Genomic DNA, 10,564 nt, shown 5'->3' on the forward strand with positions numbered 1-10,564 from the left:
ACTGGAATCCTGAGAAGTACCCCAAAACCACATGGGTTGCTGCAAAGGGCCCTTCAGTGGATCGATCCACCTTATCTGGCTTTAGTTGTGCTAACCCTATTATCATTGATGAGTCATTTGATTCAAACTATAAACTGTTCAAGAATCAGAATGGTGAAGTGTTTGCCAGGTTTATCGAGACTAACTGCAGGAATGGGTTACCTATGAAGAAGATCTGGGTTCCTAAAATTTGTCTTGAGAAGCTTCCCGTAAATGTCATCATGACACCACCAGGGAAGAAGACAAACCCCAGATCAAAGGTTGCATACATATAGAGGACCTCACAAGGTCACCCTAATGCCAATGTTTTGCAAGGAAACTATCATCAGACTCATGAATATGAGCGTGTTTCCTCAAACTGCTATGTTCACAAATCAAAGAATTTTTCTGCATATTCTTTTGAGTAATATTCACCTCCTGCAAATCTATTTTCTAGGGCTTCAAAGCCAAATTTCTCAGATGCTACACTTAGACTCATTGCATCTAAGCCACCCCTTAAGATGTGGGTGGTTAACAAGAATTAACTTCTCCTGCAGGGTCGGGTCTCTAGCCGAAAATCATCGACTTCTGAAGACAATGCTAGGGACCTAAAACATCTTGTGGGATGCAAGATAAAATGCCAAAATGATCTTACCATTTACTTCGTCCCTGGATTTCTTGATGAACATCCTATCTTACCATCCAAGAATATTACATTTGATAGTATGCTTGTTCGTCAAATGTTTCTCCTTCACAATACTCTTTGTGAAGCTTATCCTACTAATTGCACTGTAGGGTACAACTCAAGGATAAATGTCATCCATATAGGGCCGGTGGAGAGGGGGTTCATGGTGATGGAGTGGTGGAGTGGTGGTGAGATAGAGAGAGCTTTGGAAGAGGAGACAGTAGAAGACAGTGAGAGAAATGGATGGAATATGTAGAGGAGTGCAGTTGTAGATACATAGGGGCTTTAAGTGGGCTCAAATGAAAATATCAGTCACGGTGATGAACCAATGTTGAAGATGATGTGTAGTAGATTTTCTGCATGCCTCTCTTGCTCTTGTTCATATGTGTATTAAATTTTCCCCCTCCATTGACCTCATGTTCATAATGTTCGATGCTGGCTGACAATGGTGCTACGGTAAACTGCTCCAAGGGCAAGGAGTTGTGCTGGACAAGAAGGACAAAGTAGTGCTGGAGCTCGGCAGCGTCCCAAAGAGGCCTAAGAACTACAACCATTTTTATACAGTATGAAAATTTAACTCACGGTGTATCCAATGATATGTATTCTAAATGTAAATATTTTTCTCTCTAAGAGCATATACAGCCGGACCTTGCAATTCGGTCCCTCAAACGCCCGTAGATGCTATCGGGCGCGTTCGCGGACAGTGATCGGTCATGCCTCAAATTAGCCACTCTACATCCACCTCTCTCATATTCAACCCCTAAATCCATACAAAGCATGCAAAAGAAATCATATGTACTACCCTAGCTACTCTTCATCGTCGGAGATGTCCACGACGACGGTGTCGGGCTGGTAGGAGGGCTCCGGCTCATCCTCCTCCTACTCGATCTCATCCATGTAGGCAAGCATCTCCGCCTCCTCTGTGGCCTGCTGCACCTCCATGTCCTGCCAGCGACGTTGTCTGGCATCCGCAGCTGACTCCGACCGGAGGGAATCAAGGATGGCCTGCTGCTCCGGCTGCAGATCTGCAGCGCCAATGTCCCTCAAATCCTCCTCCTCCTCCTCCTCCAATTCCTCCTCCGGATCCACTGCATCTGGAGGTAGCCCCGCGGCGATCCGGGCTTCGCGCCTATCCCGGATCTACTCAAGGAGCTCGAGTCGGTGCTCCAGCATCAGAAATGGCTCGCTCCTCACCCAGCGGCATGGGGGCATGGCTACTAGGCGGGCAGGTGGAGTGGAAAGTGGCGGTAGCGATGGACGGGCAGAGGAAAATGTGGATGGATGGTACGTTTTCCGTGCCGCCAGTCGACTTAAATAGTCGGGCTAGGCACTACGCGGCCCGCCGGAGCTGTGCCATGCGGCGCCACCGGTCAGACAAGGAGATGAGCTTCGGACCGCCGGGTTTCAGGGCGTTTCCGGATGGGACCCCTTCGTCAAACCTACGTGGCGGACACCCCATATCCGCACCATATTTGGGCCGGATATGAGGGTTGTCGGTCAGCCCAGGCGTTTGAGGCGTCCGTCTGGGTCAAAAAATAATGAACAGGCGGCCCGCCCGGGCATTTGAGGAGGGTTTAGGGCGCCCGACTATAGATGCTCTAAACACGGTCAAAGTTTGATTTCAAAAAAGAATCTATATGCACTAAATTATGAAATTGAGGGCCAAAGAGAAAAAAAAAGGTTCAAGGAGCTGGCCCACGAGAAAGATGGGGCCCTCTACTACGCTCTAGCCCTTTAGGCTTCTGCCCGACGCAAAACTGGCTTTTATTATGGAATTTATTTATGGCAATACCTATAAGACGCATGTTGTGTCAGATAGAAGTGCAAACGCAAAAGCTAAACCAAAATTGTTTTCTACTCCCTCCTTCCCATAATCTTACATTATGGGACGGAGGGAGTCTCATTTATTCTTCTTTTTCTTCTTTGTTTTTTCTCATCTTTTTTTTCAAATTCACCTAATTTCAGTGTCTGGACATTTTTAATACACTTTGGACTTTTTTAATATATGTTTTCTACAAGACATTGAACATTTTCTTGATAATGCATTGGATATTTTTTTAATACATGTTGAACATTTTTGACAGAAATTCAACATTTTGTGAATATACATTAAACATTTGCATATACACATTGAACATTTTTTGAATGCATGTTGAACAATTTTTTAAATACATGATGGCCATTTAATAATACAACAAGAACAGTTTTTTTGAATACATGATGAGCAGAAATTATATGTCACAAATATTTTAAAAAATTGCTCAAACAAATTAATACATTTCATGAACATTTTTTATGAATTACATGCACAACTTTTTACATTTTTATGAACATTATAAATAACTTTTTAAACATGTGAACATTATTAAATATGTTGAACGCCTTTTAAAATGGTGCAGACATTTAAAAAAATTATATGAACCAATTATTTGTACTGCATGGACATTTTTTAAAATAGTGCAAACATTTAAAAAAATGTGAACCATTTGTTTTACTGCATGGACAGTTTTTAAATGCAAGGAAAACCTTTATAAAATTAAGTGAAGTAATTTTAGAAATATATGTATTAAAATTTCGAAAATATAAACAAAAATAAAAAAGACAAATGAACTAGAACAAACTCCTTTTATTTATTGCGAAAATGGACTAGACCTAACTGCAAGCGAGTAGTGCTAGCCGACCCATTCAGGGAGGCAGACAACACAGAGTACAAACGCTCCAGCGACGCAAAAACTAGCCGGCCCGGTTTTTTTGGATCCCGCTCCAGTTTTGTTTTGGGTTCTTTTGTCCCTTTTAAGCGTCTTTTTCATTTCTCCTTTTCCTTTTTTTTTTAGTTTTCTTAACCTTTCCTTGGTTTTTTGGTCTTTCTGTTGGGTTTTCCTTACGTTCTTTTCTTTGTTCATTTTCTTTTCTCATAATTTTTATAATATAATGTTTTAAAATTACGATAAGACTTTTTAGAATGCACACTTAACATTTTTCAAATACTCCCTCCGTCCCAAAATATAAGAATGTTTTTTGCAAAAACATTCTTAGTATATGCTTAAGCAATGCATGCCCAATAAAAAATGTCACATTTGGGTCTACATATGGCCGGCAGAAATGCAGAATAGGGAGGATAAATTGAAGACAAGCTAAAGATCTTGGTCACGGTGATGTTCTTCCGCCTTTGCAACAACAATGTTCACTGTATGGATTCAAATTGCACAAATCTCATGCCAATTTAAATCCTATTTCTTTTTGTTGGCATGTGATACATAGTGCATTTCTTTACTGAACTTAAGTTGTGCGAGTTGCATTTCGTTGCTAATTTTGCTTCTTAGAAAATAAATCTCAGTTGACTATGAATCAACAAACTGTAAATTAAAAATATGATTGGTCCTACACACGCTAGTCTACAATGCTGAGACGGGTTACCTTAAAGAACTAATTATCGTGCATGTGGGAAAATATCCTAGCTATCTAGATCATGGCAAAAAACAAGATGGGGATAAGGGGATTGAGTGAGACAAATTTGTTGTTTGGGTGGAGGACGCATGGCAGAGCTATCACATGCAGAACGAGGAAGGCGCGAACAAGGATGATGGGAAGTCGACACGGAGAAGTATCTTCATGAGGAGGTCGTCATGCTGGAGCACCTTGGCAAAGGCATCATCAAAATTGCAAGACGCTGGCAAGTCTCACCATCCACACATTGTTTCTTCTCAGGGTCGATGAATCCAGTGGATTGGTAGGGATGATCAGGCCAATAGAAAAATTGACATTTGTGAATAAGCCTCGCAATTGTCATTGTGAAACAACCAAAACATCGAACCATCAATCAAATGAGAGATGTACACTCAAACTGAACAAAACTAGACGATCTTACAATCTGAGAGTCTCCTCAGCAGGATCCATCATCTACCTCTCTCCCTTGGCTCGTTGCCGCAACAAGTAAATGTTGCTAGGGCCTATGGAGAGAGCTAGGTTTTTTCATGAGAGAAGATCGAAAAGAAATTGGGAGAGGACACGAAGGAGAAGAGCTTGGATTGATCAAATCCGGGTCAAGGGTAAAACAAAAGATAGGTTGATGTTTGCTACGAATGAGGTCAGGTCCTAAACTGACACGCCCCTCCTTAATATTTTCTATTTCGAACAAATGAATGAAATAGAAACAAAATAAAGAACTAGCCCAATCTGGCCACTTAAACCAAAAATGGCAATTTACGGGATCACGGACGCACTTGCCCAAAAGCTATATCTCGCTTATTGCGAGATCTATGATCCTCTCACCTTTCTCGCTTTTTCTAGTGGGTCGGTCCAATAACGTGCCTTTCAGTGATTTCCTGGAGCGGGTTTGAGAAGCTTATATGACCGATAAAGAGTGGTTTTAGAAGCTTCCACGTGATTTTACTTCTTTTTTTATTCTATCGGTTTTACCAGTTTTCTTTTGGTTTCTCTTGTAAGCGGGTTCAACACTTTGTATTTCTGTCATTATCAAGACATTTGGCATTCTTATGTCTAAAAAATAAAAGATTGAGGTGGTGGTGGTGCACGAAACTGCTATGCATACCTATCTGCAGGTGTAAAAATTGCCTGATTTCCCCCGAAGTGACATAGTTATTTGTTTTTACCAAGCAGTTACCTGATATGTATTTTCTTACTTTGCTTGGCTTTCCCTTGTTACACTGTCTGCCAACTGCCAACAACAACTATGACAACAAATTCATTGGTTCAGATGTCTCAAAAAAATTCATTAATTGGTTAAGAGCTTGAAAATCATGGTACATAGTGTGCTTGTACAGCTCGAAGTAATCATTCTTTTAAATGGCCAACAAATTCGGGCATGGCATTGATCAACAAAAGCTTGGCGTTTTAATCATGTCATGCAGGCCACGCCCCTAGATTAATTTGTACAGATTTACAACAGCCCATTATCCTCTTGACTTCATCTCATAAAGAAAACTACTTGCTCTGATTAAATCTTCTGCGCTTCTTGCTAGGCGAGACCGCATGCACGTTCAGAAACATTGACCTCACCGGAGAATTTCGCAACGTTAACATACTTTTTACACGGCGGTATCCGAGCCGGCGATCAGGTCCCCAAACCTCACCTTGGGCAAATCCCTCGTAGAATCGTTGTTTTCGCAGTGCGGTGGCATGAGGCGAAGTGGGGCAGAGGTCGACGGCACGAGTTTTGCTATGTCCACCTGGCGATCTCTCTTCATGAGAAGCTTTGGATGTTCAGGACAGGGAAAATATCAGATGATACCACTCTTTAAATGCTACCATGATACCAAGTTGCAAAATTCAAATTTAAATATGTCAAAAAATTCTGAAAAAAATCATGGATGTTCACAACAATATGTCGACAACTCCTAAAAAATTCAGATGAAAATTCGACATACACATAAAGAAATAAAAAAGACAAATCCATCATGAATAGTGTCAAATGAAGACAAAAGCAAAAATGACACTATTTACATCTGAATTTGTCTTTTTTGTTTCTCCTTGTGTATTTCGAATTTTGATCTGGTTTTTTTAGGGGTTGTCAACATATGTGTTATGAACATTCATGATTTTTTTTAAAAAAAATTGACATGTTTAACTTTGAACTTTCTAACTTGGTATCATGGTAGCATTTAAGGGCTGGTATCACCTGATACTATCCCGTTCAGGACACTCAGAGGTTGTTTGCTACCACGTTTCTGTACTTGTTGAGTACAAACTAGGACCAGATATAAGAGTACAGTGGCGGAGCTTGAGCCGAAACTATGGGGGAGGCTGTGGGCTGGAGGGGGGCAAATATAACTATTTTAGATGATTTTTAGTTGAAAACATACCTAATACAATAAAATATATAGATGTTTTCTTGTGAGCTGGGGGGCCATGGCCCAGGTTGCCCCCCTAGAAGCTCCGCCACTGTAAGAGTACGTACGTGGCTCACTGCTTGCCTAGCCATCCATGTCTTTCCTCTGTAGAAGAAGAGAAATCCGATGCGCGCTCTGTCTCTCTTCTCTTTGCGATCGCTTTATACGACGGAACGCAGAAGAGACAGAAGATGCTTCGGCCCCTACCAATGCTTTATCTTGTACAGAGTTACTAAGCGTGTCATATAGAAGAAAAAAATTTACGAGAAAATTTCTGATTTATTCATGTTTAATCATGGCAGTACAACAAATACCAGAAATAATAAAATTACATCCAGATTCATAGGCCACCTAGCGACGGCTACAAGCACTGAAGCGAGCGAAAGGCGTGTCGCCGTCATCGCTCCTCCATCGTCGGAGTTGGGCACAACTTGTTGTGGTAGACAGTCGGGAAGTCGTCGTGCTAAGGCACAGTAGGACCAGAGCAGCAACCGTCATAGATGAAGGATAACGTAGATCAGAAGGATCCAACTCGAAGACACACGAACGTGGACGAACAACGACAAGATTCGAGCAAATCCACCAAAGATAGATCTGCCGGAGACACACCTCCACACGCCCACCATAGGTGCTAGACACATCGTCGGAATGGGGCTAGGCGGGGAGACTTTTATTCCATCTTCAGGCAAAACATTTAAATGAAAGAAGCCCACCAATGCATGAAGAACTTCAGTTGTTAAATCATTAAAGAAAGGAAGCTTAGTTACAAAAAGCTAAGCACTTATGCATTGGGAAGTATAGTTACTAAGCTATTTACTACCTCCGTCCTGGTTTATTGGTCCCCATTGTAATATGTGCCAAATTTTAACCATAAATTTAACTAACAAAACTTTCATGCATGTCAATAAAAATTATATCATTACAAAATATGTTCAAATACGAATCCAACAATATAATTTTTGTTGGCATGCATAAACATTTTGTCAGTTAAATCTTTGGTCAAAGTTTAGCACAAATTACAAAAGGAACTAATAAATCAGGACGGAGGTAATAATATACTTAGCACCTCATCTAAGTACCGATATATTGGCAGTAGCCTTAGGCCAACTCCAACATCCTGCGGCCTTCGTTTGGGTCCTCACAGATAGAAAACATGACCCAATGTACTGATGCTTTTTTAAATTACGTTGGCTTGGTGTCCATATCGATGCATTTTTTTACCCAAGTTTGAGCCCGATTTACGTCCACGCGGACATGAGACGAACACGCCGCGCGTCCACTCGGTGTTCGTCTCAGGCTCGCGTGTCGGCCGCCCAACCACCGCCGCCCGGTCCTAGTGAATGCCACGCGCATGTTCGAGCCTGTATGTCAGCCACAAAAAGCGTCCACGCACGTCCTTTTTAAATGGCAATCGTGCGATGGGGGCACCTCATCCACTCCCATCCCCACTATCCACATCTAGCCAAGCTTGCTCCCTCGCCGGCTGACATGAACCCTAGCCGCAGCCGTGGCCGTGGCTTCTTCATCAAACGTGGCAAGCATGACCATGAGATCGACTCGTCGCACCACCGGACCAACTTCATGTTGGCGCCGTAGGCGCCCAGGAGGCGACCGATATGCAAATTGTACGATTGTACATCTCTGTGCACTGGGCACTCTACCATTGGCAGCACCGTGTGTTGGGGATATACATAACAGGTAGGCCCACGAAGGGTCGAAATATCATGAAGCATGGGGTCCACACAACATGTGGATCCAGGTCAATTTCATACAGACACACTATCCACTCGGACAAGCAACATACTATCCACTCGACCAAGCAACATGCCATCCACTCGACCGACGGTTCACCACTCGACCGTACGACTCACTCGGTTATACGAAGACCAGCAGGCAGCAAGGCAGTCGGCATCTTTCTAATAGTGAGGGCTTAATAGCGGGTTGGCATTATGGCATTCATACCCCACTTTGTAACATAGGAGGTGAGGGGGTGGCGCACTCTATATAAGCCACCCCCCACCACTAGACATGGGGGGTCTCTCTTCTTCGACCGCTCTCTCTTTTCACCATTAGTCTCAGGACTTAGCTCAGGCATGGGGATCCGTTCCTCTCTATCACACACACATTGTAATCTCCGGATATATACTCAGATAAAACAAAGCCTCTCCGGAGCCCGAGACGTAGGGTTGTTATCTCCACCGTGAGAGGCCCGAACTCGCTAAAACCACCGTGTCACCCATATGCATCTCGATAGATCATGCTCCGTTATCCTACCCCTCTCTTACTGTTGGAGTTGTTCCCACGACAGTTGGCGCCCACCATGGGGCATGGCGTCTATCGAGCCATGATGCAGATGGTTATTTCTTCTACCACCAGCGGCACATCGGTTCCGGCTGGTGCCCTCTATTTGGTTTGATCTTCATCTTCTAATACATTTTCTATATTGTTCATTTGCACAACGAGCAAAGCATCGCAAGCACGTACATCCATCCAAGAACGTACAAGGAGAACTATCGGCCTTTAGGTTGGCTGGCCTCCCATCCGCATGAGCTAATCGCTTGAATCGGCGCGAAAGCAAGAAACCGATTGCGCCTCCACGGACGACCACCGGCGCCATCCCCACGTCATCGCCTTCGACCTTGTCACAGCCGACTGCGCCTCCACGCGCGGTCGTCGTCGTCTCCAACCTCAACACAGCTGACTGCGCCTCCACGGACGACCTCCGGCACCATCCGCCCCGTTGTCGTCCCCGACCTCGGCACCGCCAACTGCGCCTCCGCGCGCAGCCACCAGCGGCGTCCGCGTCATCATCGTCTCCAACCCCGTCGTTGAGCCACACACACTTCCGTCGTCGCCGTTCACCTCGCCATCAACTCCGGCCTCATGTTCTCGGCTGCTCGCCGGCAACCTCTGCGGTGGCGGTGCAGGCAGGCAGCGCTCCTACCTCCGGTGCCAGTCGTCTGCGACGGTCTCGGAGGTGGAGGCGCTCTACGGCGGCGTCGGCCGTTGCCTGCCTCCGGTGCTAGTCGTCTGCGATGGTCTCGATGGTGGAGGCGCATTGCGGCAGCGATGGCCGATTGGGACAGAAGGAACAAATGGCTGGTAAGTGCTTGCATAATGTGGGCCATCTAATCGAGATTTAACTGCATGCAGGGAAAACGGAATCAGAAGGATATCTCCGGATCTCCCACACGTACGCGGCTTCACCGACAATCATTAAATGCACGCCTATAAACGTCGGTCTCATAATTCCGTCAAGGATTGACCGCTTCGTTAAGGTAATCGCCTTATTAACCGGCCAATTGATGGGGATTATTAATCGCCTTATTAACCGCCAAGGATATCTAATTGCTTCCAACAACCCATCGGTTCCGCACCAGTAAATTCATGCATGCATGCATGTATAACCGTCCGGCCTTCAACTCCGCGGCCGTACTAGCTAGTACTAACTTGCAGGGTCACCTGATGGTTTTTCAGTCGGATGGTAGCGAACTAGATTGGTTCAGAGTTCAGTCAGAAAAAGCCACTCAGACACAGACTTAAGTTCACTCGGCCATGAACCCGAGTTCACTCGGACGGATTCCTCGTCCAGTACCTGAGCGCAAGTCAGAGGACAAGGCGCGTCGTCACTCCGCGGGACATGTTTATATCGCTCGGACGCTCCGCGCGTCGTCACTCTGCGGGATGCGTCTACGTCACTCGGACGCCTCGCTCGTCGCCACTGCGCGGCACGCGCCTCTACTTCACCAGGACGCCCCGCGCATCGTCACTCCGCGGCGCGCGTCTGCATCATCCGGACGCTCCGCGCGTCGCCACTCTGCGGACGCGTCTACGTCACTCGGACGCCTCGCTCGTCGCCACTGCGCGGCACACACCTCTACTTCACCAGGACGCCCCACGCATCGTCACGCCGCGGCACGCGTCTACATCATCCGGACGCTCCGCGCGTCACCACTCCGCGGGATGGGTCTACTTCACTCGGCCACCCCGTGCATCGCTACTCCGCGGGACG

Source organism: Triticum dicoccoides, chromosome 1B, assembly GCF_002162155.2.
Source record: "Triticum dicoccoides isolate Atlit2015 ecotype Zavitan chromosome 1B, WEW_v2.0, whole genome shotgun sequence".
NCBI lineage: Eukaryota > Viridiplantae > Streptophyta > Magnoliopsida > Poales > Poaceae > Triticum > Triticum dicoccoides.